The sequence below is a fragment of the Rhinatrema bivittatum genome, chromosome 7, assembly GCF_901001135.1.
Source record: "Rhinatrema bivittatum chromosome 7, aRhiBiv1.1, whole genome shotgun sequence".
Taxonomy (NCBI): Eukaryota; Metazoa; Chordata; class Amphibia; order Gymnophiona; family Rhinatrematidae; genus Rhinatrema; species Rhinatrema bivittatum.
In genome coordinates this window covers 297068965-297095744 of record NC_042621.1, presented here as the reverse complement: position 1 = coordinate 297095744, position 26780 = coordinate 297068965, and the positions used below count along the sequence as shown (strand labels likewise).

Below are 26780 nucleotides of genomic sequence, written 5' to 3'. Positions count from 1 at the left end.
CAGATTATGGCCCGATACGGCCTATCCCGTTCCTGGGACGCGCTGAATCCCGTCTCTGGGATCTAGGTCTGCCTTCGCTCTCGGCCCTCTCAGATCTGGACTGTGTGCGTTCGTGCTCTGACTTCTCCAGCCGTTTCTCCTCTCTTTGTCCACGCTCCTTTCCGTCTCTTACCTCCTCTCCTTATCCGCCCTGTTGGTTGCAGGGAGCCTTGTGCAATCCTTCCTATTGTGTCTTTCTCCACTGCTTTCTTTGTTTCTTTGAGGGGAGGGTTGACCGAATGGGGTCAGCTTTCCACCTCTTCTAGTTTAAAGACCTGCCCATCAGACCAATGGAATGAAACCAGACTTAAAACCGGTGCTAAATTTTAGCACAGGTTTTCTTTTACTTAGTGCGTTAACGCGGGATGCAGGGAGCTAATGGCATGCAAACGGAGCACAGGAAAGAAAGCATGCTAATCAGAAAATGCAAATTATGAGTGTGAGTAAAAGGTGAAAATCTGTGCTAAAAACGTGAGTAATTCAGAAAACTGCGGTAAAATCAGGCATAGGTGAGGAAGGGGCTGCAAATAGCTTGTGAGGATGGCTGAGCAAAACCTCAGTGTCTGGAGTCAGGAAACACGCTGACTCCAGGTTTTCCTCTTGCAACTTAACATTTATTAACATTAACAGCACATAACATAAGAGTATACTGCCTGCCTTTGCAGGGTACTCACAATACCTTCAAAGTAGGTCAGAGATATTACAGGAGCTGCCTTCTCCTGGAGCAGTGGAGTCCTCCTGATCCCAGCTGGGCTCACCATCTTATTCCCCTTCCACCCAGAGAGTGCTCTCTCTCTCTCTCTGTAGAATTTAAGATGGAGCAGGCTAAATGCCTGGTTCTGCACAGGTAAAAAGGGGGACAATAAGGTCACTTTACCATACAGCAACGTTATCCTATATTGGTTGGAAAGTGTGACTAGCTGTGCATGCCTATCCCAGAGAGCTTATGCTTAGATTTTACTTGCCATGCCTTGCCAAAATGACTTTGCATGTGAAAGTCTGCCCAAAGTCAGGATGCACAGTGCCAAGGTGCGTACTGTTCAGCTATAGGTGACCCCCCCAGAGGGCTTCCCCGTTGATTCTTGCTCCGGGTCCCCACAATCTCAAAACCAGCACTGGTGTTACCTCCAGTAGCACAAGGCGCCTCCTAACAGTGGGATTAAGCATTTATCGGTCCTGACTCGTTGTTTAAAAGTGACCACTCAGCACCAGACATCAACAGGCAGGCTGCCGCAGTCCAGAGTTTTCGCTGTCTCAAATCTTTTCTCATTGATAGTCCTGGGTTTTAGGAAATGCAAGAAAACCTGTGCCTGAAGGCGCCCACCCCAGAGAGCTTACCCTTTCATTTCACTTAAATGCCTCCTGTTACCGTATGTCTGGGGAGGGTGGGGAGAGCTACCTGAGTGCAATCAGTTGCACTCATTATGTTCAGCGAGATGGCTGCATCTGTTCCTGATGCCATCTTCCGTGCGATCTGTCTGTCATTTCCACCTCAGGAAATGCTGGAGACTGCCACGTTATCCCTTACTGGTTGGAACGTGCGACCAGGACTCTGCCACCCGGCTCGTTGCGAGAGGCCGTCTAGGGGAGCATGGGACGGCCTTCACTGCAACAACTGCATCAGCTCCCTGTCCAGCAACGCCTTCAATTTCAGATTCTTGTAATGGTTTTCAAGGGTTTGAGGCTGGATGGACCTGCTCAACCCTTATTACTGCACTCAAGAATTGCAGTCCCGAGAAAAAGGGTTGTTAATGAGTTCCATCATTAAAAACTGCCCATCTAGTCGAGACTAGGAAGCAAACGTTTTTTATATTAGGTCCTTCCTTATGGAACAGCTTTTTACATGATTTGGAGGATTTTATTCAGTTTTATAAACAAATAAAGTCATTGTTGCAGGAGGCAGACCAGTAGTGAATGATGGGTGTTAAGTGTAAGTGCTGGAGTATCCCATTATCTTATACGTGATATATTATTTACATTTGTATTGTACTCCGCTTAGTACGGCAGGTCTGCTATAAGCGCAAACATAAATGATTTACATAAATTGCCAGCTTTTATTCTGTAGTTTTAATTTACCAGCTTAAAGCCCTTCCCTGCGGACAGTCCTGCTGTTCTGATTTCTCAGGGAAGAGCAGATCTAATTTAGATGGATAAGAGCTGATCTCATCTAGTGTTGGGGACCCATCACACGAAGAAACTTGGTTCCCCCTTAAACAAGAAACCCCAGCCCAGCCAAACCAAAAATGAAAATCCGCACAGGAAAATGCAAAACATAATTTGGGGAAAAGGAAGGGTGAGAAGATCACATCAGTTAGTGCCCACCAATTTGCTGAAGGCTTCTGCCAAGCCAGCAGACATCGTGATATGGTGCTCCGATCGGAGGCAGGAGCACGCATTGCCCGGAATAGGAGTCCAGGGTCCTCCAAGCACTGCCTTCTGATCTTGTAAATATTTACATTCGTCCAATCTGCGGCCTCATTCAGTCCGTCAACATCAATTGCCACCCTTTTTTTGGGGATGATCACCAACTTTGGTGTTAAAAGTAGGGTCTGACCAAGCCTCTTCAATTGCTATTCTCAACAACTGTCTTACTGCGGTAGCCCTTTGGCTCAGTAAGTATAAACTCAAAAATGCCCCCTCCACATTGGAGTTCCTCTGGCTACCTCTACCTTCTCTGCCTGGAACACCCCCTCATCCCATGGAATCAGAATTGGAGCCCCAAGATTCAACTTGACCAAAATCTCACAATGGACTCCCACATCTCAAAGATGGTAAGAGCCTCTTTCACGTACTTCTGCCAGATGTGCTAATTAAGCAACCGCCTTGGCCGACCCAGCCTAGCCACTGTGATCCATGCACCTCTGGCCGAACTGACGCCTGTAACTCACCACTGAGTGACATCTCTCAGTACAGTAGGAAATGCTTCCAACACTTGCAAAATACTTGCGTCAAGGCTGTTGGTAGAGGCCAAAGCAACAAACGATGTAGAGCCCTTTCTACTCAAATGTGACTGCATTGTATGTTCTGTGTTCTCTGTACACCGACGTGATATCTTGATAAGCGGCGGTATATAAAAACCAATAAATAAATAAATAAATAAATTTAAAGACTCTGCTTCAACTTTAAATGCGCGAATAAGCAGGTCCAAGAGTAAATGTCCCTTCTTCTTGCTATCAACGCTCCACAAGAGAACTCCAATCCTCCCAAAAGGCCCTTCTCTCCCCTCCCCCCCCCCCACCCGACTTCTGCAAAACTGGCCTGCATTAGATTCCGTGCTTTCGGCTGCTGCGCACCCACTGCCCTTTCTTCTTGAACCAACCAAGCTAGTTTTCCGGAAAGAAAGCAAAGGCATGGCTGCTCAACCAACGTTCATTAGGTCTAGACATTGATTCTCTGCTGACTGCCTGTGACCTTACAACTAATGTTCTCGCTAATGTACCTGTCAGTCTGCTCCGGTTCAACTGTAATCCAGCTTGGACAAAGGCGGAGTATGCGTCTGTAAATAAAATAAATAACCAGGAGACTCTTTACCCTGTGAACCAGGGCCTCGGACATGGTGCTCCCAACCCCTGGAGCGACACCAGAACCAGAGCAGCCTAATCAGGTTGGCCTGCGTGAGGTGGCAAGTCCTGCAGTTTTCAGTGATGACTTTCAGCATCCCCGCGGCGTGCTACAGAAAACGTCTTGTCTTTCAGCTGAAAGCAGAATGAACCTTTATTCCTCCTCCTGTCTTTTTCCACCCCCCTTGTATGCGATGCCTGGGAACGGACTGAAACCCAGAGACTGAAATGCTGCTGGCCTGCTCCCTGACCCTCTGAGTAAGAGCCGAGGAATGTCCTACAGCCCTCGGCACCGCCAGGCATCAGGCTGGAAGATCTCTCGCTAAATGGCAACAAATCTGTAGAGCGCAGAGTCGCCACCTCGCCCAGGGTCTACCCAAAGGATTTAGATCCAGGCCTGGTTTTACTCCCGTTGCACGCAGGGAAATGTAGTCCTGCTTATCAGAGGGAAATCACAACTACAGCTTCATGCACGCCGTGGGGCGAAACCTGGAGGCGAACAGCCTCTTCAGGTGGACCTGGGTAAGGTGAGAGTCCCAGGACTTATCCTGGGAACCCTTCCTTTGAATTGTGAATGTCCTGCAGGCATATACACAGTAAAAGGAAACTGAATTAAAACATTGTTTTCACTTTGCCTGGAGGTGTATTCCTGTCACCCTCTGCTGCCCACATAAATACGGCGAGAACCAGGGGTGCTCCGTGAGGGTGGCAAACGTGGCTGGTTATCAGGCTACCCATAATGAATATTCGTCAGATATATCTGCAGTTGTGTGCTCCAAGAACAAGGCTCATTTGCATAACTTGACTGCCTTGAAAACCAGCTCAGATGGTGGCCCTGGGGGACCAGGGCCACGAGACCTTTTGACCCTGGGCTCTGAGGTTGGGCTTCCAGGGGGGCCCAGAGGTTGAATTAAGTCGTCACCCTGTGACCGTTTCAGGACCTCTTACGTGTTTCTTGCTGGAGTACCGCTGTGTCAGTCTGCCGTGTTTGAAAAATATTTTAACAAGTTATTTTGCCGGTAAGAAGGAAAACGGCAGGAGGGGTGTGAGATCTTGCGGTTTGGCGGGGCGAGGTGGGTGCGGACTTTGGGCTGCCATATGCTGAAGCAGACGGGATCTCACTCAGAGCTGCTCCCAGCGTTTCCCGGTGCTTTAAATCGCTCTCCATCTCGGTTAGCCAGAGGCGTCCCACGGGAGGCTTTTAATAGCTTTTTCTTCCTGTGGCACCAGCCAAACGCAGGAGACTCTGCACTAAATCAGCGCCTGTGGATGAGGTGGGTATTTTAGGTAAAGCAGCATTGCCCCGCAGCCGACCAAAGACTTAGATGGGTATAAAGAAGTGAAAACTGATAATGACCACCCGCTCCTTCCAGTCTGCCCGTTTTCCCTATTGAAGTAAAGCTGGGTACCCCGACTCCATCTCCAGCCCTCGCCTCCCACTGCTGTGCATCCTCTGTGCTTTCCTGAAATTTGATAACTGTTTGGGTTTTTTTTTTGCCCTCAGCATTTCCCTTTTATTTCCTTCTGTTACTCCAGAATTTTATCTCTCTCCAGCCTCATCCCATGCCCCTTGGTTCAAGAACTGCCCTTCGGATTGAGAGTGAGTTAATCAAGAGCGTCGCACATGAATGGCATTTGGTTTTAAAAGGTTCTAATTCTGTTTTGCTGACTGTCGGGGAGCCTTTGTGGTACTACTGACCAGTGTGTGTGAAAGCAGATGACCGTGTGACGTCTGACGGGCCCAGAGAGGGTCTGGTGAAGGGTCGCTGCATTCTGATCCCAGAGCACAGCTTTGTGACATAAGAGAGGCATTACTTCTGCAGCGGGCCCTGGAAAATGTATTTCTTGATGTCTGAAACAGGCATAAGAAGATGCTGGCAGAAAGGACCACTTGGTCCTCCCTGTCTGCCCATCTGCTGTGTACTCCCAAAACCTACTCTCTGTGGTTGTCTTCCTCCCGTCCTATACTACGAAGGTCCCCTTTGGGTCTATCCCATTGCGTACTTGAAGTCTGCCACTGTTTTGTCTCTATGACTTCTACTGAAAGTCCAAGGGCCCATTACCCTTCCAGTGAAAAAAGGGTTCTCTCGCGTTTCGTTTGAACTTCATATGATCACCCTTTATCTTTGAGCTTTCTTTTTCTGGAAAGCAGTTCCTTCTAGTACCTTGTTGAAGCCTCTGGATATTTGAATGTTTGTATACCTGTTATCACCTTTCCCCTTGTTTGATTTCTAGAGATCTTGGTGTGGCTTATAGTGCCGGCCATGTATCATTGTGGAGGCCCTCCTTTTTGAACTGCTCCTACCTGGTCCAATGTCCTTTTGTAGCAATAGTCTCCAGACCCGAAGGTGGGGGTCCCTCTTCCTCCTAGTGATACCTCTCTTTATTCACTCAAATATGCCATTAGCTTTTCCAACTGCTTTGTCCTACTGACCAACTACCTTGAAGTCATTGGAGATGATGATCCCAGGTCTCTTTCATGTTTGGTGACTGCTAGGTCTTCACCTTCAAAAACTGTGCTGGACTTACCTTTTCAGCAACCCATCCAAGGAAGTATTACAGTGAAAGGGGCACTGCTTCCTTCACAGGGCGTTCCTCTCTTTTGAACACCGCTTACCCTGAGCAGTAGCGTCCCATCAGATCCACCCCTCCTTAATAAACCTTATTATATAATGGACTTCTGTCTATTACTACTAAGTCTTTCTCTTGGTGTTCTCTTTGACATACAGTGTGTCCTTCATTACTGGGACATTGATAAAACTGAGGCTTTTCAAAAGAGGCTACCAAAATGGAGGATGGAGAAACTGAAGGTGCTAAAGTTGTCCTCGCCAGAAGAAAGATGCGAAAGAGGAGATATGATACAAACGTTCAAATATCCCGAAGACTTTTATAAAAGTAGCAAAGGACAAGGGGTCGTCACATGAAGCGGAAAGGAGGCAAGCCGAAAAGAAATGAGAGAAGATACCTTTTCATTGAGGTTTTGGTGGACACTCGGATGGACTTCCAGCAGAGATTAGAGGAACCAGAAGAGGGGCAGAAGTCAAGCATGCATGGGACAGACTCAAAGGGCCCTCAAGGTGGAAGGAATGAGAAGACCTGCAACAGTACAGTGGAGTAGACCGGGGGGACCAAATGGTCCTTATCTGTGGACAATCTTTTGTTGCTATATTGCTAACGGCTAAAATTGTTATCAAAGACAGATGCACATAAACGTAACACCTTCCATTGTCTCTGAAAACAGAGGCTGAAGAGAATACTGAAGAACCCAGAAAGTTCCCAGGAGCTGTGATCTCAGCACATTGGATCTGCAGACTTGCCTTTCACACTCCAGCTCGGTATTCAGTGTGGCCTTGCATCGAGCAGTGGAAGGTCATAGGAAAGTATTTGTGAGGCTTTTGGCAAAAGCTGCCATCAGACTCCCTGAAGCTTTAGATTCTTCCTGGTTTTGATTAAATTTCTTTTATTCATTTTCAACAATATACAAGTGTTAACATTGAACAGGATACAGAAATAGGATCGAGCTCTGTGGTTTACTCTTCCCATAGGCCCGTATATCTGGCCTAACAACATCTCCTAACCCCTCCTTCCCTTTCCCACCCCTCCCCTGGGTGGCACAGTACCCATGAGTCGTGTATACGTCTCTCTCTGGCCATCCCTATAGACGCTTCCTTATGTTGGTAATCGTTGGGGATTAGACTCCTTGCTCTGGGAGGAAGAGATTGTATGTATACATTCCAATCAGTAAGAAAACGCTCTTCTTCCTATATAGGTCTGTCCTTTCCACGTATTTCTCATGGGTACACATACAGTAAATTTGATTCCTCCACTGGGTAAGCGTCGGTGGATTCTCCATTAACCAACATTGTATTCTTTCCTTGTTTTAACCTACCCTTGCCTTCATGGAAGCTGTAAAAGAAACAGACCTTTGGAATATGACCTGAGGTCCAGGTCTGGATTTTCCACTACAGACCTTAGCAAGTAGCTGGTGTCCCAGCCAGCCAGCATCATCTCCTGCTAATCCAGACTTTGATTTTCTGACTACGATTAGTTGCTAATCTTCTCCAGTAAGTCCTCTCCCCCTCTCTTGCACAGATTACATTCTGTGCTCAGGTCTTTAAGCCCCCCTGTGCCACAGAAGCTACGGGACAGCAGAGGGGGCGCACCGCTTCCGCCTCGGACCTTAGTCCGGCCGCCTTCCTCTTCGCTTCATTCCCGCCTTGTGATCATCCCTCTCTGCGCTGATGTTTCCTAGCTGTACGAGATTTACTGCTACGATTTCGGGTGAGTGGCGTGAAAGAGGCAAGAAAGCAGCCATTAACTTGCTAACTTCTCACACACCCCTGGCCAGTGCTCCCCTGTGCGAACAATTACACATAGTTAAGAGTTCTGCATTTATATTTTACATGAAAAATATCCAAGTACAGTATCCTGAGGTAAAACTATCCCTTACATTATATTTACATGCACTGCTGTGATGCCAACCAGAAATCCCTGCAAAAAAGACACTTGGAACCATAGGGTATTAGGCCTATTGTGATGTGTGTTGGGGTGTGGTTTGACCCTCTGAAAGCGCAAATACACTAATACACTTCCTATTAGGAGAATGCCTCACCTCTGTCACACATGCAGAGCATAAAACAGACCCTCACCAAATACAGAACAGAGCAACCATAAAATATAAATACAAACGCGCAGACAAAAACTAAACTGGAAACCGCAAGAAGACAGACACACTATGCAGTGCAACAATGAAAAAAATAGAACCATCACCATTCCTCAACATCAAACAATAAAATCAAGAAATAAAATAAATACATAATCATAATACTAAAAACATACTAATATTATTTTTAAAAAAGCTGATGAATAAAAGATCAAATAAGTAAAACTCTTATACGAGTTTTTTAAATATCCCAATCACCAATAAATATTTCAAAAACAGCAGACACAGGAAATAACACCTGAAAAATAAAACTAAAAAGGCTTTTAAAAATTCATGCACTCCATACCTGGAAACCTTTGATTTCCAGTCACCTTGGGATTGTTGTGGAGTAGTGGGAGTGGGATGCACAAACTGTCTCCTCTCATTCTTATATATATACACACACAAGCTCATACACACATAAGCTCTCTCTCAGACAAACCCACAGGCGTCTCCAGCTCTTCTTTGGTTGGGATCTACCAGCAGCGTCAGGCCCTCATCTTCATTTCAGCTGCTGGCAGGTTGGAATCCACCTGCAGCCCCCATTATCTCTCTCATACACACCCACCCAGATAAGCTCCCATGTACATGCACTCACCCATGACAGGCAACCTCCTACTCACACCCCCACTCATCACAAGCAGCCTCCCATTCACACACACACACACACACACACACACCCATGCAGATCAGGCAGTCAGGGTCCATGGGTCATTCCTCTTCCACTGCTGCTGTAAGCCTGTGCTTTCTTCTGTGTGGAGAGCAGCCATTCTGCAGCCCCTCTTCACGTGCTGGTCCCGAGGTAATTCAACACTCGCGGTGCTCAACACCCTGCGCTAGCACTGCGAGTGCTGAATACTGCGGGGCCAGCACATGGGGAGGAGCTGCCGGACGGGCTTCTTCCACGACTGAGGCCTCCTGCTTCTTCCGCACCAGTGGGATGAGGTCCACCAGCGGTATCACAGGCCCCCTCTCCTTCTGCCACCGGTGGGACTGGGTCCACTGGCGACAGCACGGGTCTCTCCCTGCTCCCAAACCGCCCCTCCCGGGTGTGCCGCCCTATGCAATGGCACGGTTTGCACTGCGCCAGGCCTGACTCCCTCCACCACTTCTCATTCCTATAGCACTACCAGCTATACCTGGGATCCAAATGATGCCCAAATTGCAAGCTTTACCGAAAAACAAATTATCTGACTGGGCTTCAAAAAAATTAGAAAAGAAATTTAAAACATGAAATTGCAGCCCTATTTCAATTAAGTTGTAAACATATCATTAAAAAACACTCCAATGGAAGATGACCAATGTAACCCCTACATTTAAAAAGGGATCCAGGGGTGATCCGGGAAACTATAGACCGGTGAGCCTGACTTCAGTGCCAGGAAAAAATAGTGGAAACTGTTATAAAGAGTAAATCACAAACATTTAGATAGCCATGATTTAATGGGACACAGCCAGCATGGATGTACCCAAGGGAAGTCTTGCCTAACAAATCTGCTTCACTTTTTTGAAGGAGTTAATAAACATGTGGATAAAGGTGAGCCGGTAGATGTAGTGTATTTGGATTTTCAGAAGGGCGTTTGACAAAGTTCCCTCATGAGAGGCTTCTAGGAAAACTAAAAAGTCATGGGATAGGAGGCGATGTCCTTTCTTGTCGTGGATTACAAACTGGCTAAAAGACAGGAAACAGAGAGTAGGATTAAATGGTCAATTTCTCAGTGGAAAAGGGTAACAGTGGAGTGCCTCAGGGATCTGTACTTGGACTGGTGCTTTTCAATATATTTATAAATGATCTGGAAAGGGGTACAACGAGTGAGGTGATCAAATATGCGGATGACACTAAATTATGCAGAGTAGTGAAATCACAAGCGGATTGTGATACATTACAGGAGGACCTTGCAAGACTGGAAGATTGGGCATCCAAATGGCAGATGAAATTTAATGTGGACAAGTGCAAAGTGATGTATATAGGGAAAAAGAACCCTTGCTGAAGTTACATGATGTTAGGTTCCATATTAGGAGCTACCACCCAAGAAAGAGATCTAGGCGTCATAGTGGATAACACATTGAAATCGTCGACTCAGTGTGCTGCAGCAGTCAAAAAAGCAAACAGAATGTTAGGAATAAGGAAGGGAATGGTTAATAAAATGGAAAATGTCATAATGCCTCTATATCGCTCCATGGTGAGACCGCACCTTGAATACTGTGTACAATTCTGGTCACCGCATCTCAAAAAGAATATAGCTGGACTGGAGAAAGTGCAGAGAAGGGCGACCAAAATGATAAGGGGCATGGAACAGCTCCCCTATGAGGAAAGACTAAAGAGGTTAGGGCTGTTCAGTTTGGAGAAGAGACGACTGGGGGTGGGGGGGGGGGGGGGTATGATAGAAGTCTACAAAATCATGAAAGGACTTGAACAAGTTAATTTACTCTCTTGGATAATAGAAGTACCAGGGGGCACTCCAAGAAGTTAGCAAGTAGCTCATTTAAAAACAAATCGAAAAAAATTCTTTTTCACTCAGTGCATAGTTTAGCTCTGGAATTCATTGCCAGAGGATGTGGTTACAGCAGTTAGTGTAACTGGGTTTAAAAAAGGTTGGATAAGTTCCTAGATGATAAATCCTTAAACTGCTATTACAGTAATTAATAAGCAATAGTTACTTGGGATCTATCTAATGTTTGAGTACTTGCCAGGTATTTGTGACTTGGATTGGCTCCTGTTGGAAGCAGGATGCTGGGCTTGATGGACCCTTGGTCTGACCCGGTATGGCATGTTCTTACGTAAATCAGGAAGATTAGAGAGGTGTGTAGAATTGAAAAATGGTTCGCTCCTTCAGGTGTTTCCGAATGCCTCTGTTTTCAGATAGAGGTAGTAAGATATCCACCTTTATTTGGAAACCCAAGATCCTTCAAATTACGTTGCGTACACAACATTTGACAAAAAGTAGCTGGAGGGACGGGATTGCCAAAGTTGAAAAATATTACTGGACAGCGAGATCCTCTTCTGTGTCTTATTGCCAAGCTTTATAATAATCCAAACAGCTGCCAAAATTAGCGAGGCTGTTGTCTAAAACATCTGGCCCCCCCCCGCGCTCGTAATCCTGACTGGTCCACGAGGATTATCCCGACCTTCTAGAAACCCTGATGCAGCCATGCCGTCACTCCTAGCCATGCCATATGACCGAGCAAGCCCTCACAGCCACCCTCTCATTGTTCTTTTTCTATTTGTAACCACCTGCCCGCGCTTACCGTTGCGCTCTGTGTCTGTCCTAAGCACGTTAACCATCACGCGGTGCACGGCGTTTAGTTGCTGTGCGCCCATTCCATGGAACATCTGCGCCGAGCCCTGTCATCCGCCGTTGCGTCAGACATTGATAAGCGTGACCGTTTGAACAGGCCTCGCCACCATCTCTTCAGTGGAGGAAATTCAGCACTGAGTGAATTGCGGCAAGTTTGGTGCGCTAGCTGCTACGATTAGGAAGCACGCTTGGGGAGTTGGATGTACCTCGCCATTGGACGGGAGGGAGTGGGCAGGGTTGGAAACAGCTGGGTGGAGGGGGGGGGGGGGCTTATGAATGCTGTTGGTTGTAACCAGTTGTATAATTGTAGCATTTAATTGTATTTGCTGTGGCTCCAACAAGAGGGCGGAAAAACAAGTTGAAATAAATGTGGTCATGGTTTGGGTCACTACCACTCTGTGGGAGGCCGTTCTAGGCATTTATCGCCCCTCGGTTAACGCAGAACTCCTCTGACTCTTCCTCCCTGCAACTTCATAGTGTGACATCTTGCCCTTGAATTTCACCTTCCTGTACTTGAGGCCTTCTGTCTTCCCAGCAATTACGTTTTGAGTGTCTTAAGCCTCTCATCGTTTGTGTTGCAAGTCTCGCACCATTTCTGAAGGCTTCCATCCTCTTGATGTTCTCCTGAAGTCGCAGCCTCCAGAACTGAACGCAGTTCTCGCTTGGTTCCTGGTGATAATTATGGAACCACGCATCCTGTTAACTTTCCTAGTTGCTTTATCTTCAGGTCCTCTGAGATAATTACTTCCCGATCTCTTTCCTGTTTGATAGTTTCTAGTTATTGACCTTCTAGTTGAGACGTGGCTAATGGATTTTTGTGACCCCAAAATGCACAACTATCAGGCCTGTGACAACAGAGGGGAGCCTGCCAGGATATCCTTCACCCGACAGAGCCGGGATTGGCGAGGCGAGGGGGGCAGCTGCCCTGTAGTGTCAAGCCCAAGGGGTGGTGTATCAGCAAGGCTACAGAAACGCACAAGGATCTGCCCTGATGACTCTCCCCTCCCTGGTATCATGCAAAGAGCAGGACGGTGGGGGAGATGAGCCGGGGGCAGACAGAGGAGCCCTCTGCTCCCTAATCCAGCACCTCCTCTTCTCTTATTCCCCCTCCCCTCCTGTCTGCAGAGAACAAGGATGGCGATGTGCGTCTAAATATATAAATAAAATGAGTGGAGGGGAAAGAGGAGGGCGCAGCGCAAGGAGTAGTGGGGGTGAGAAAGGGGAATGCAGGTTAAGGAGTGATGAGGGGGTCAAAGAGGGATACAGGGGAAGGAGTTGGAGATGCAGGGCACAGAGCAGATTTTGGGGAGAGGAAGGAATGGCAAGAGGAGAGAAAGGGACGCGGACAAGGGATGGGGGAAAGAAAGAGAGTGGAATGCTGGGGGGAGGAGGAGAGAGGGGTGTGCTTTGCTGAAACAGCGGATTCTTTTGCCAATAAAGGTCTCGGCGCTGTGCCAGCGCAGCCGCTGGTATCCCAAAGGAGGCGCTGGGGGAGGTGGAGGCGTAATTCTCACATCTGCCCGGGCGCAGGAAAAGCTGGCCCTGGCACTGTCGCTCGTACCCGTACAGCGCTCGGGGAGGAAGGATGCTCCTGAGAACTGTCACCATTAACCCAATAAGCACCCAAAAACCCCTGCTCCTGCTCTCCTTGGTCTCATGAAGGTTTACGGGTGGCAGATTCATGGCTTTAGAGCACAGCCGGCCGGAGGAGTAATCTGCCAGCAGAGCAGCAAGCCACGAGCCTGGGAACTGGCAGGGTTCAAATCCCGCTGCCTCTCCTTGTCACTGCACCCTCCCTTGCCTCAGGTGCTTGCTAAGCATTTCCCCCCCATAGACGGAGAATGGGAACTAAGGCTCAGTAAATCAGGCCCTTAAGGTTGCGAGCCCTCACCTTGAGCTTGGGTTTGCAAAGGCGAGTATTTAAATCTGAGATCCAAATCCTCTTGCTGCACAGCACAAGTCCAGCAGTCCTGGGCTCTTTGACCCAGGATATTTTGCAGGCTGGCTCTAACTCACACACATGTGGCAGGCTGTTTGGATCATCAGTTTTGTCTCTGTTTCACTGTTATGAATCAGACAAGGCATTATGGATCAATAATGGAAGGACTGAGAGCCTGCGGTCGGGGGCACTTACTTAATGCAAAGATTGCATACATTCATCCATTAATATGCGCCCTCTCTGTCGCTCAAGGACTAGAAACACAGAGCCTTTTGCAGACAGGGTTGGAGGGAAATTCTCAGAAGCACAGCAAATATTCCTGGTTGGAATAAACAGCTTTACCCCAGGGGGTTCTGTTCCCGGTTGGAATAAACAGCCTTACCCCAGGGGGTTCTGTTCCCGGTTGGAATAGACAGCCTTACCCCAGGGGGTTGTATTCCCGGTTGGAATAGACAGCCTTACCCCAGGGGGTTCTATTCCCGGTTGGAATAAGCAGCCTTACCCCAGGGGGTTCTGTTCCCGGTTGGAATAAACAGCCTTACCCCAGGGGGTTCTGTTCCCGGTTGGAATAGACAGCCTTACCCCAGGGGGTTCTGTTCCCGGTTGGAATAAACAGCCTTACCCCAGGGGGTTCTGTTCCCGGTTGGAATAAACAGCCTTACCTCAGGGGGTTCTGTTCCCGGTTGGAATAGACAGCCTTACCCCAGGGGTTCTAATCCCGGTTGGAATAAACAGCCTTACCCCAGGGGGTTCTGTTCCCGGTTGGAATAGACAGCTTTACCCCAGGGGGTTCTGTTCCCGGTTGGAATAAACAGCCTTACCCCAGGGGGTTCTGTTCCCGGTTGGAATAAACAGCTTTACCCCAGGGGGTTCTGTTCCCGGTTGGAATAAACAGCTTTACCCCAGGGGGTTCTGATCCCGGTTGGAATAAACAGCCTTACCCCAGGGGGTTCTATTCCCGGTTGGAATAAACAGCCTTACCCCAGGGGGTTCTGTTCCCGGTTGGAATAAACAGCTTTACCCCAGGGGGTTCTGATCCCGGTTGGAATAAACAGCTTTACCCCAGGGGTTCTGTTCCCGGTTGGAATAAACAGCCTTACCCCAGGGGGTTCTATTCCCGGTTGGAATAAACAGTCCATTTTCTATGTGGACTAGTAACTGGTTAAAAGGTCAGAAGCAGAGGGTAGGACTAAATGGCCTTTTTTTCCAAATGGAGAAGGGATATTAGTGGAATACACAGGGATCAGTACTGGCACCTGTGCTTTTTAACATATTCATAAATGATCTGGAAAAGAGAACATTGAGTGAGATGATCAGATCTGTAGATGACACATAACTATTCAAAGACATCGCAGAAACCAAAAAAAGGTGCAGAGAAGGGAGACCAAAATGATGAAGGGGACGGAACATCTCTGGTGTGATGAGAGACCACGCAGGTCAGGGCTCTTCGGTTGGAGAAGGGACGGCAGAGAGAGGACACGATAGGAGTTTATAAAATCATGAGTGGGCTGGACTGGGTGAATAAAGGATGTTTATTTACCTTTTCAAATAATACTAAAACCAGGGGGACACACCATGAAACTGACAACCAGCAGATTCAAAAGAGATGGTAGGAAGCACTTTATCACTCAGCGCACTGTCAGGCTGTGCAATCTGCTGCCAGAGGACGTGATGAAGGCTGATCTGAGTTTAAAAAGGGGTTTGGACAAGTTCCTGGAGAAGTCCATAACGCATGATTAGCCAGTGTGACTAAAGAAAGCTTTTGCTCTCCCTGGGAGTGAGTAACAGGAGAGAGATCTACTTTACGGGATCTGCCAGGTACTTGTCACCTAGACCGGCCGCTGCCGGATGCAGGATGCTGGGCTCCATGGACTTTCTTGAGGTCGCTTTTCTGTTAAACGTTTCCTTTGTGTTTTGATGGTGTCCACGAGTTGTCCTCCCTCCCTGACAGGGCATCCATGGACTGGAGGCAGATACCTGAAGAGGGAAATGCTCCTCTCAGAGAGCAGACACACACACACACATCTTATTGCATTTTTGGAAATATGGCTGACGTAGCAGGGCGGTAATCTGATCTGCTTTATTGGATTTTAACCTAATTATGTATTAGTCCTGACAGTGGCCTTGCCAAGCCTGGCCTCCAGGCCTCAGCACTTTTCGCCGGGCCCCTGAATTATTGATGATAAGATAGTGGAAGGAAGAGATCGTCCTGTAAATTCAGTCTCCAGCTGGAACCCCTCGGCGGGTGGACTCTCTCTCTCCGCCGTACAGGGGAGAGAGAGAAGGGCGCCGGAGAAGATGGAAGAACCGGACCAGGGGGAGGAGACCCACTTTGAGGGCCTGTGCCAGTACGCACAGAAAATCACTGCTTGCTTTGGCGTCAATGGTAAGAGAGTCAATGGGTTGGGTTTGTGTGGTGACTGCAGCTGTCTAAGCGCAGTGGATGAGGTGGGGAGGCTGAGTACCTGCTAAGGTGTGTGGGTGCTGAGAAGGTCAATCTCCGAGGGCTGTCACGGCCCCCCCCCCCCCCCCCGGGGACTTTTCCAGACCCGGTTGGGGATTTTGCCGCAGCGTGAGGTACCCTTGGGCTGGAGGTCACAGGATACGGCAGAGGCTCTGGAAAATGCAGAGCTCAGTGTCTGGAAATGTCATGAAGGCTCTAGAAGAGTTCAGGCTGGTGGAGGGTCCAGAAGCGTGGATCTTTGGGGCGCTTTGTCTTTTATGGCTGCCCGGTAATAGGGTGAAGAATTAGAAAAAAAAAAAAAATTCTGAAAAAGTGCAAGCAGGCGAGGACCTGGGCAGAATGCGGGGTCTGAGAAGTGTGCTAGGGAAGGAGCATTTGGGACCGGCAGCTGGGCCCCCATTTCTCCGATGGGAACACTTGGAAGGGTTAATGCATGTGGAAGAGTTTTCTGCCGCAGGCCGAGGTCTCTGGCTTGCTTTCCCTTCGGTCACATACACAGGGGTTACTTGTGCTGCTGTCTGATTGCGTCTCAGCCTTTTATCTGGTTAAGATGCAGTGGTAGAGAAAGCTTCCTTCTTGGCCATCGGGCAGAGGGTAAGAAGTTGTATAATATGAGGTGGAGGGGTATTCATGCACCACCCCTCCAGCCCAGGCATTAAACCTCCCTTAAAGATAAAGGAAGAGAGACTAACTCTTACTCCCGAGCCCCTTCCTGCCTGCTGTCCCGGCTTGGAGTGAGTCTGAGCGGAGGGACCTTTCTCTGAGGGGCTCCCCCTGCTGCTCCTGGCTGCTGTAGACCCCGAAAGACCATTTGGGTTCAATGCTCTCTGCTGCTCTTTAGTTGATTATTGTACCAAGTTTGGGAACCTGCAGCTAGTGGCTAACTTCAGGTTTCTTTCTGGGGTGCCAGGAAAGCCCAGGCATTTCATTTTTCAGACTTCAGTTCTCTACAGAGAATGCCAGCCTCTCCGCTGTGGCATCTACGTAGCAGGGGCACAGATCCTGGGAGGGGCAAATCCTGGCCCCTGCACAGCAGGCAGGCAGGCCCGGGTGACCTTGGCCGTACACGGTGCCTGTTCTGGTAACAGTGAGATGCTATTGACCCAGAATTGATCCTGTGCCGCGCTTCCGGGGGGAGTCTGTTCCCGGTCTTGCTGATGGATTCATGATTTGTCTTTATCAGCATGGATATTACAGAGACTGGATTATACGTTGGCGCTGCAGCTGTTGTGCTGGTGTAAGGTACGGTGCTCTGCCAGATGTTGGGTGGTAGGTACAGCGCTCTAGTGCGAGTGACACGCTGTGCAGGTGTTAGTACAGCAGCGAGTGAAGGTACAGTGCTGGGCGGGTGCGAATGACAGGTGCAGCTGTTAGGTACAGCGCTGCTTGGGATGCATTATGGAAATATGTTATTTTTCAGCTGTTCCCTGTGTCATGCATGACACTATGAGGAAATTTGCTGAATCCGGGATTGCAGCCAGCAACCCTCTTTCTAATGGGCAGTTGCTCAACTAATTAGGCAAAAAATAGCTACTATTAACCGGGCAATAGAGGCTCTGTCATCCTCAACTGCAGTTCCTGTCTCTTACCAGTAGAGGGGTCCATTCCTCCCCCTTATACAAGCTCTGGATAAAGCTTATTGGATGGAGGGAGGGGTTGATTTTGCCCAAATTAAATATAAAGAAATTGGGAGGATTTGCATTTTTGAGTGCACAAAATAGTAAATTAGGTTTAGCGACGTTCAGGCTAAGTAGTCTATTAAGAAGCATTCTACCATACCAGCACTGCAGAGGACTTGGACACCCTGCTGCCTGTCATATCTTAACTTCTACGTACAGCGATGCAAACGCAGCAATGCATACAAATCAAATTACTTATCACAACTTATTAACAGAGAAGTCTTACATTTCTCAGCCTCTGTTTATTAAGCTATGTCCTTCATTCCTAAAGATTCAGTTTATTAAGAGAAAAATCTTTTATTTCTAGAGATCCAGTTTTAGTTTATTAATAATAATATTTAAAAAAAACAAAAACCCCTTTATTCCTGGAACCACAAGCAATAATATCCTTACTGTTGAAATAAGGAGCCATCAGAGCAAAACGGAGCGCAGGCTGTCAACCAGGCAACCAGTGTGCCGTGGCACCGGTGCGCCAGGGAAATGTCAGACCCAGGCCAGCGCTCTCGGCGCTGGCCTGGGTCTGCCTTCCTGAGAACGTGTGTAATGATGCGTGCCTCGTCTTCCTCGCCGCGGCACGAGCCCCGGAGCGAGGCGATTAATGGGCTGGCATGCAGGGCACGGATAGCTGGGACCCGCTTTGATCAGCACGGACGGGGCAGGCAGTGCTTCATCTTCCCCATGGTTGAGTCCTTCCAGCCCCTGTCCCGTGCCCAGGCTGAGTGAGAGACGGAGCGCATCGAGTGCTGGCAGCAGCAGCAGGGGAGGAGGTGATCAAATTTGCGGATGATACAAAATTGTTCAGAGTAGTTAAATCACAAGTGGATTGTGATAAATTGCAGGAAGACCTTGTGAGACTGGAAGATTGGGCATCCAAATGGCAGATGAAATTTAATCTGGATAAGTGCAAGGTGATGCATATAGGGAAAAATAACCCTTGCTATAGTTACACAATGTTGGGTTCCATATTAGGAGCTACCACCCAGGAAAAAGATCTAGGCATCATAGTGGATAATACTTTAAAATCGTCGGCTCCGTGCGCTGCACCGGTCAAAAAAGCAAATAGAATGTTAGGAATTATTAGGAAGGGAATGGTTAATAAAATGGAAAATATCATAATGCCTCTATATTAGCTCTTGACATCCTCTATATTAGCTCTTGACACAGATCCTTTATTGCATACTATGTAAATATTCACTGTAAATGCGTTTTACTATGTAAATATTCCTGTCCCTTTTCTCTTTTTTCCTCCTATCCCAGTTGGTAATTTCCTTGTTCATTGTAACTATTATTTTCTGCACCAGTTCAATTACCCTAGTTCTATGTTTATTGCACGACTTGTTAAATGTAAACCGACTTGATGCAACCTTTGGTCGTGAAAGCCGGTATAGAAATTAATAAATAAATAAATAAAATAAAATATATCGCTCCATGGTGAGACCAAACCTTGAATACTGTGTACAATTCTGGTCGCCGCATCGCAAAAAAGATTGCGATGGAGAAGATACAGAGAAGGGCAACCAAAATGATAAGGTGATGGAGCAGCTCCCCTATGAGGAAAGGCTGAAGAGGTTAGGGCTGTTCAGCTTGGAGAAGAGATGGCTGGGGGGGGATATGATAGAGGTCTTTAAGATCATGAGAGGTCTTGAACGAGTAGATGTGAATCTGTTATTTACACTTTTGAATAATAGAAGGACTAGGGGCATTCCATGAAGTTAGCAAGTAGCACATTTAAGACTAATCGGAGAAAATTCTTTTTCACTCAACGCACAATAAAGCTCTGGAATTTGTTGCCAGAGGATGTGGTTAGTGCAGTTAGTATAGCTGGGTTCAGTAAAGGTTTGGATAAGTTCTTGGAGAAGTCCATTAACAGCTGTTAATGAAGTTTACTTAGGGAATAGCCACTGCTATTAATTGCATCAGTAGCATGGGATCTTCTTAGTTTTTGGGTACTTGCCAGGTTCTTGTGGCCTGGATTGGCCACTGTTGGAAACAGGATGCTGGGCTTGATGGACCCTTGGTCTGACCCAGCACGGCAATTTCTTATGTTCTTAGGAGAAGTTAATTAATGGAACTGACTATGGGGCAGATTTTCAGAACAGCGCGCGGGCGTACAAGTTGTGTGCACTACCCGGCGCGCACACATGTACGCCCGATTTTATAACTTGCCCGTGCCTCAGAGGGAACTTCCCTACCCCCCACACCACCTTCCCTCCCCCCCCCCCCTATCTTTTTCTTTCTTCTGTTTCTAAACTTGCTTCAGCCCTGGGGTTGAAGTAAGTTGTGCGCGCCGGGCAAGTGCCGGCACCCGATCCCCGGCACAGCATCACACGGCCGCTCTGTCGGAGGCCTCTGACCCCGCCCATGCCCCGCCCCTTTAGTAAAGCCCCGGGACTTAGACGCGTCCCCGGGCCTTTGAAAACATTCCCAGTGCGCGTAAGCTGATTCACGCGCGTAGAGCTTTGAAAATCCGGCCCTATGTGTGCCACGCCAGCTTCTGCCTGCTCTTCCCCGGGACAGCTTCGTGCACGTCCTCACCCCCCCCCGGAGAGACTGGAGGGGCTGAGGGTGCGTTCCTGGCGTTTCCTTTGGCGCCTCTCCACGTCGTCGCGGCCCGCTCTGTGCCACACAACATAAGGGAGGCCGCGGGCGTGAAAAGGCTGGGAAACGCTACCCTAGGCCCTGCTTGTGGGCTGGAAAATGGAATTTAATTTGTTAAAAGATCCAGTCCGTGTGTTCAGCAGCTGAGAGATGAACGGAGGGCCTTCCCTGGGGGACGCTCCCCAAGCAAACCTCGGGGGTCCTCCTCCCGGACGCCCCCTTGTTCTTTATGAACCTCTCCGGGTTACTGAAGACGCTGCCCCAGGATTCCTCACTGCAGCTCACGCTGAGGGTTCGGGGCTCCCAGGGCACTTTACTGGTGGTTACAGGCAGGAGTGGAAGACTTTGTGATGCCCTGTGCTTGGTTAGTGGGGGAGAATGTGAAGGGTCAAAGCTGGAAATGCATCCTGCACGCTGGGTGCATGGATTCGCGTTTTGCATCGGAGGCTTGGAACGTGAACACAGGCTGGGCTTCCGCAGCCGGTTCCCCTTGTACAGAGCAGGACAGGATTTTCTCAAGCAGGGTACAGTTGCTTGGCACCAGAGCGCCGTGTCCCGGTCTCTACCTCGGGGCGGGCCCCAGCAGGTCGTTGCCCTGCCCCTTCTGGCTCGCGTTGACAGCGGACGTGCACAGTTTCCTTTCTAAATGCTGGGCCTGGCAGGCGGGTTCACGGCCCTGGCCCGGTTTCTCGTCTTAACCGCTGGGGGGCTGCTCTGCGGGCCTCGCTCTCCTGAAACTCTTAGCTCCTTTCCCAGAGGTACAGTTCAAAAGGAATAAATATCCATAAATAAATAAATAAGGAGAGGAAAACCATAAACAGTGTTCCCCGCCCCCAGATAAACCCGTTTGCCGGGCCCAGGCCTGTCCGCTCCCAGCCGGGCTTTGATAGCCTCCCCGGCTGAATTCATGCAGCAGAGATGGGTCCCAAAGAAGCCCTTGAAAAGGCAGAGGAGAGAAAGGGCTCGAACACCTCCGTATTCTCACGCACAGCGCGGCTTGGGCCCAACTGCACAGTTTACGGCAGAAAACAATTTCTGAAAATACCCAGCTCCAAATGATCAGTCCCGGGCACTTCCCGTCCCTTTGTCTCCATCGGCCCCTCCAAACTCAAAGTCCGCCTCCTTGTGGCTGGTTGTCTACTGCGGTCCGTTCCCTCCTCCTCCTGCCTTTCTGCCTGACACCCCCCCCCCCCCGTCTCCCTGTAAGGTCAGAGCTTCCAGCCACCCTGCACTCAGAGGCTCCGCCCCCAGAGCCCCATTGACTTTTCCAGTCCAGGTCACTGATGGGAGTTGTAGTTCTCACCCTCTGTTTCTTTCCTTTGCTGGTCTGCCTAGGTCTGGTGCCTGAACTCCCCAGCTCTGGGGTTACCTTGATCCTGGGGTGAGGAGGGGATTATCTCGTCACAGGTGGCTTCTCAATGAAAGAGTTTTAAATAAACTTAGATTTTTGCAAACTAATCTTCGTAGTACCTCAGATTCCCCTGTTGCACTGTAGATAGATAATTTTGCTTAAAGGCTGATACCCCCTGCTTCTTTGTGGCCCGATAATGGTTTCAGGTGGTGGTCACCTGACCAAGCCTTCCTATCTAATCTCTCGAAGATAATCCCTACAAATATATCTCCCCTAATCTCCTTAGCAGGCAGGAGGGGAAGGAGGTGAAGCTCCAAGACACAGGGATCAGCAGGAGGTGGCCGGGGACCCAGCTGCTTTTGGGTTTTGCTGTGGGAGAGATGCCGGCTTCCCCGGGCCTGCTGGGCAGGCTGTGCGGCTCTGGCCGAAGTGAGGGGGCACGTCCGAGGAACCGGAGGGACGGGCAGGCTGCCGGCGTCCTGCATCTCATCCCCGGGCAGCCCGCGCCGGAGCAGAATTCTGGGTTCTGGGCTGGTCCCGGCAGTGCCAGTAAGTGAGGAAGCTCTGCCCGCGCCGCCTGCTCTTGTCTTGCTGCAGACTCTCCTCAGCTCCTGTGACGTGCGGTAGCTATACTGGAAAAACTCAGGGTGATCCCTTTCATTCACTGTTCAGGAAATGTGGTTGGGAAGAGCTGGGCTCGTGGTCCCCCGTGTTGTTATTCTCGGTGTAATCCAAAGCTACAATGAAGTAATAATGCAGCTTCTCAAAGGCAATGAAAAAAATCAGACTAAGGATGCTGAGCTGCTAATTCTCTCACATCGGGCAGCTAAAACCTGAGAACCTTTACGGAAAGGAAACCATCGGTTCAACACAGAGGCCCTTAGCAGTGTGCCCTGTATACCCCCGACATCACCCAAACCTGCAGAATCACTAATGCAGGAGAGCTTTCTCTTGCACTTAAATGTTATTTAAGAGGCACTTGCCATTAGAGTGCATGGAGGTGAATGATTGGGGGAATGGATAGTAGTACAGATCCAGACCCAAATGGTCCATCCAGGCTGGCCAGCAAGTTGCTTAGGTGGTAACTCCATGCAGGTTGCCCTGCCTCCCCATATCTTATTCAGGGTGGTAACTGCCGCTCCACGCAGGTTACTTCATGTAGAAATGTTATACCTAAAGCTAAAACCAGTCGACCCATTTCTGTCCTTCAGCCCCCTAGGTATCCTCTGTGTCCATCCCGATACTGTTCTGGTCTTCTCCCCCTCTTCCAGGAGGGCATTCGTTCCCTGCATCTACCACCCTCTCCGTGAAGAAATAAATATTCCTGACATTGTCCTTGAGAAACTCCCCTTCGAGTTTCAAATCACGACCCCTAAGTCTACAGTTTTCTTTCCATTGGACAAGGCTTAAATCTTGTGCATTATTTATACCTTTAAGGTATTTAAAAGTCTGTGTCAATTTGTAATCCACTCCAGCACTTTGTCGCCCACTCCCAGACTTGTCATTGTATTCACCAGCCTCCTGTGCGGGACTCTATCAAACGCTTTGCTGAAATCCAAGTAGATCACATCGAGCGCTCTTCCTCCATCCCATTCTCATTACCCCCCTTTTCCTTTCCTCCTGCCCCTGCCTAACTCCAAGCTTCTCATTGTACCAATCCTTTCTCGTCCATGCCGCACGTCTCCTTACTGCCTTTAACTAACTGGAACCTTCCCAGTATAAGCAACTTTGTAAGTTACTGTAAATAAATCTAGTGCTATGCACGTAAGTTACCTTTATATACAATATCCTCAGTCTTATACATATTTCTTATAGGCACATAGACATTTATTCTGGTACTGGCTTTGTATGTACCTGTTTTTCACGTTACTTGTCAAGCGCATCTTAAGCGTGGTTTCTCGTTTATTGTAAACCGATGTGAAATCCCCGATGAATGTCGGTATATAAAACCCTTAAATAAATAAATAGACCCAATCCAAACAATCAGATTAGTTAGATACTTATGTTTCTCTGGTAAAAACCATGCTGCCTCGGACCTTGCAGCCCACCGGATGGTAGATAAGTTCGCTCTCCTTCCGAGAATGTCCCCGTGGCTGAGGCTGACCGGTCAGTAGTTCCCCAGCCTCCTCATTTGTTGACTCCCTCGCAGTCTGTGGACTTGAATGATGTTGAGGAAGACGTTGATAAGCGGGAGAACGCTACGGAGTCTACGGAGCTAAACGATTTATGGAAGCGGTAAATATTTTGGCTGGGGTAGTGCCTGCACTGGGTAAGGGCGAGTTAGGAAGTGGGGAGCCGGTAGGTGATTACGGTCCATCAGGCCTCTAGATTAACATACATGCTAATCTATTTTAGGGTTCCCAAACGGAGATGATGTGCTGAGCTGTGATAAAATTATATCTTATGGTTCAAACATTGGTTTTATTGTGCATAGGAACGCAGAGCCCACTTCAAAAGTACTCCCTGAACTTCTTAATAGCTTAATGAAAGCAGGCGATTCAGATGCGATTGGTCAGCTTTCAGTTCTTGCTTTGTAATCAGTTGTAATAACATGGTGTCTTCTATTGTTTTTTTATTTAAATAAGCAGATTATATTCAGGTACAGTAGTTATTTTCCTATTCCCAGAGGGTTTACAATCTAAGGGGAATATTTATAAAACAGTGGTAAGCATTTAATGCACGAAAAAACATGTTTATTGCACAAAAATGCTGTTTATCACACAATATATGCTTACCACAGCAATATCTCCTGATATTTTCTATATTGTGTGATTTTCTCCCCCCCTCCCCCAAACAAAACCCCATGCCTATTTAAATAAGTTGTTCTGCATGCATACAATTTGCAAATACGGGCAAGGCAGCTCATACATACTTAATCTCATGCTAAGAAAATGATGCCAGCTGCGTTATTTTCCAGAAAGGTAGCTACAGCTACCGCTAACTTTCCTCGGAGGCATCAGGTCAGGACGCTAATGCGCATTCTGGTGCCTCTGTCCTGAATTTTAAAGGGCCACGTGGGGCCCTAACCAACATCTTCCCAACGTGTAAAAAAACACCCTGGGATTTCTGGTTAGACTCTCGCCACTTCTAGAAGCTGCCCAAAATAAGTAAAATAAAAGCTAAGTCACGTGGCAGTGCCCCGTCCCTTCCCAGTCCCCTCCCCTGTCACAAAAAGTTACTCCCGATCCAAAGAGGTTCCCCTCCCCTTAGGAGTCACCTATCCCCCCGAGCCCCTCCACCCTAGCACACCCTCAAGACCCCCCACACCTTACAGTATGTCCTCGGTAGTTTACTGGGGTCCCTGGTGGCAAAGTGGGGCCCAGGCCAACTGCCTTCTTCCAAAATGGCGGTGCTCAGCCTGTCATGTGACGGGGGCAAAGGCCGGGCAGTGCCCAGAGCCGAGGGGCTACTCCGGGCCTGACTAGACTACCAGACCCCGGGGGGAGGGAGGTCAGGAGAGTGACGTGGGGGGGGGGACCTCTCTGGATCGGGGGTGTCCTTATGCGACTTTGCTATTCTTACGCATTTTACTTTTTGGGGCCGCCTCCTAGGGTGGATCTTTTACATTTTGGGAGGGGAGGTTGCTTAAGGGCCTCTGCCGACCCTTTCAGAAGATGGCGGCTCGGATGAAGTGGGCTCACCATTGTGTCATTTTTTGCCTTTTCCCCTCTGATATTTTCTCTCGCGAGACAAAAATATTGTGTGAAAGCTGCTGGGCTATCGCGCCGTGGAGGGGACGAATACTACAGGAACGCACCCCCCACCCGTGGTAAAATACTGGGGGGCACGGCAAATGACCCCTAGGTTTTGTAGCTGAGACAATGGAAGGTTAAAGGACTTGCCCAAGGTGAACCCCGTGGAGCGCTGGGCGGGAGGGAGGGCGCGAAGGCTTCCAGGGGCCCCCGCGGGCCTCGCCGTCCCTGCTCCCCGCTCTCGGGCTGCTGCGGGCGAAACATAACCGCGCGTGCCGGCCCCTGGCGTTCGCTCGCGCCAGAAGTGCTGGGCGGGCGCCGTGCGTTTAAGAAGGGCCGCGGCTCCCAGCTTCCCGTCTGGGGTCCTCCTCGCGAGCGTTTACCGGGCCGCTGCCTGAGTCGTGCGTTTACTTTCCGAAAAGGTGTCAAGAAAAAAACCCAAGCTTGCCCTATGGGCCACGCTGCCTCGGTGCCGGCCACAAGGAGAGTGCGAGTTGTCTCGTTTTTGTGCGGCGTCTGACCTCGCCCGCGGTTCTCCTGCGGGCCCGGCATCTCCCTCCTGTAACGGTGGTGGTGGGGAGGATGAGCCCCCTCTGGACCGGGCGACGAGGTTCTGAATGGCCCTGGATAAGAATCCCCCACTTCTCCTCTCCACCCTCAGTTCCCGCCCTCCGAAGGCCTGATCCTGGCAATGATGGGACTGGGAACTGCTGGTCCTGAGATTTTACTGCCAGGGCTGACCTGGGACAGCGGGTAAGCCCCCGCTATGCTTTTTTATTTTTATTTTTTTGCAAGGGAATGAAAGCCTTCCCCTCCCTCTCTGCCTCGCCTGCTGGCTGCAATGCAGAGTCTGAGCCTCACAGAGCCCGCCGGCACCCTGTGATCCGAGGAGGAGGCAGACGCAGTGAAGAGGCACTGGTGCTGTCCTTCTGCCAGCAGCAGGGAGAGCAGGAGGCGTGGGGAGCTGGGAGTGCGGGGACCGGAGCAGTCACCCCCCCACCCCCGTTTACTGGCCCTCAGGGACAGCCCTGCCCCTGACTTTTCCTGGCCTTTTACCAAGGCTTATCCCCTTAATATGTGTTTACCTAATTGCTTAATTAAAGCTACAACTGAAACTTCAAAACCACAAAATAAACTTTCTTTTCCCTCTCAACCAATATTTTGAAGCCGTGATGAATCGGCCATCCGATGACTGCAGTGAAGTTACGTCCAACCTCTCCAAGCCAAGCATTGCAGCTCAGCGAAATTTAAATAAATCCATGGCCGCGAGCTGCCCAGTCAGAGCCCACCCGGGGCCTTCCTTCACACCTCCCCAGGGTAATCCCTGACCTCCTCCTCGCAAGCCCTCTGGACCCTGCCCCAGCTCCTGGACCCACCAGCAGGGGTCGCCGCTGGGAAGGAGGAACGGGGTTCGCACGGGGACTGGGCACTGCAGCTCTGGAGAGGGCGCGCAGAGAAGT

General features: G+C 49.2%; 1 protein-coding gene across 1 annotated transcript in view; it reads left to right on the top strand.

Annotated features, from left to right (window-relative positions):
* ABLIM1 (actin binding LIM protein 1) overlaps positions 1-26780 on the top strand; it is a 364303-nt gene that overhangs the window by 67080 nt on the left and 270443 nt on the right.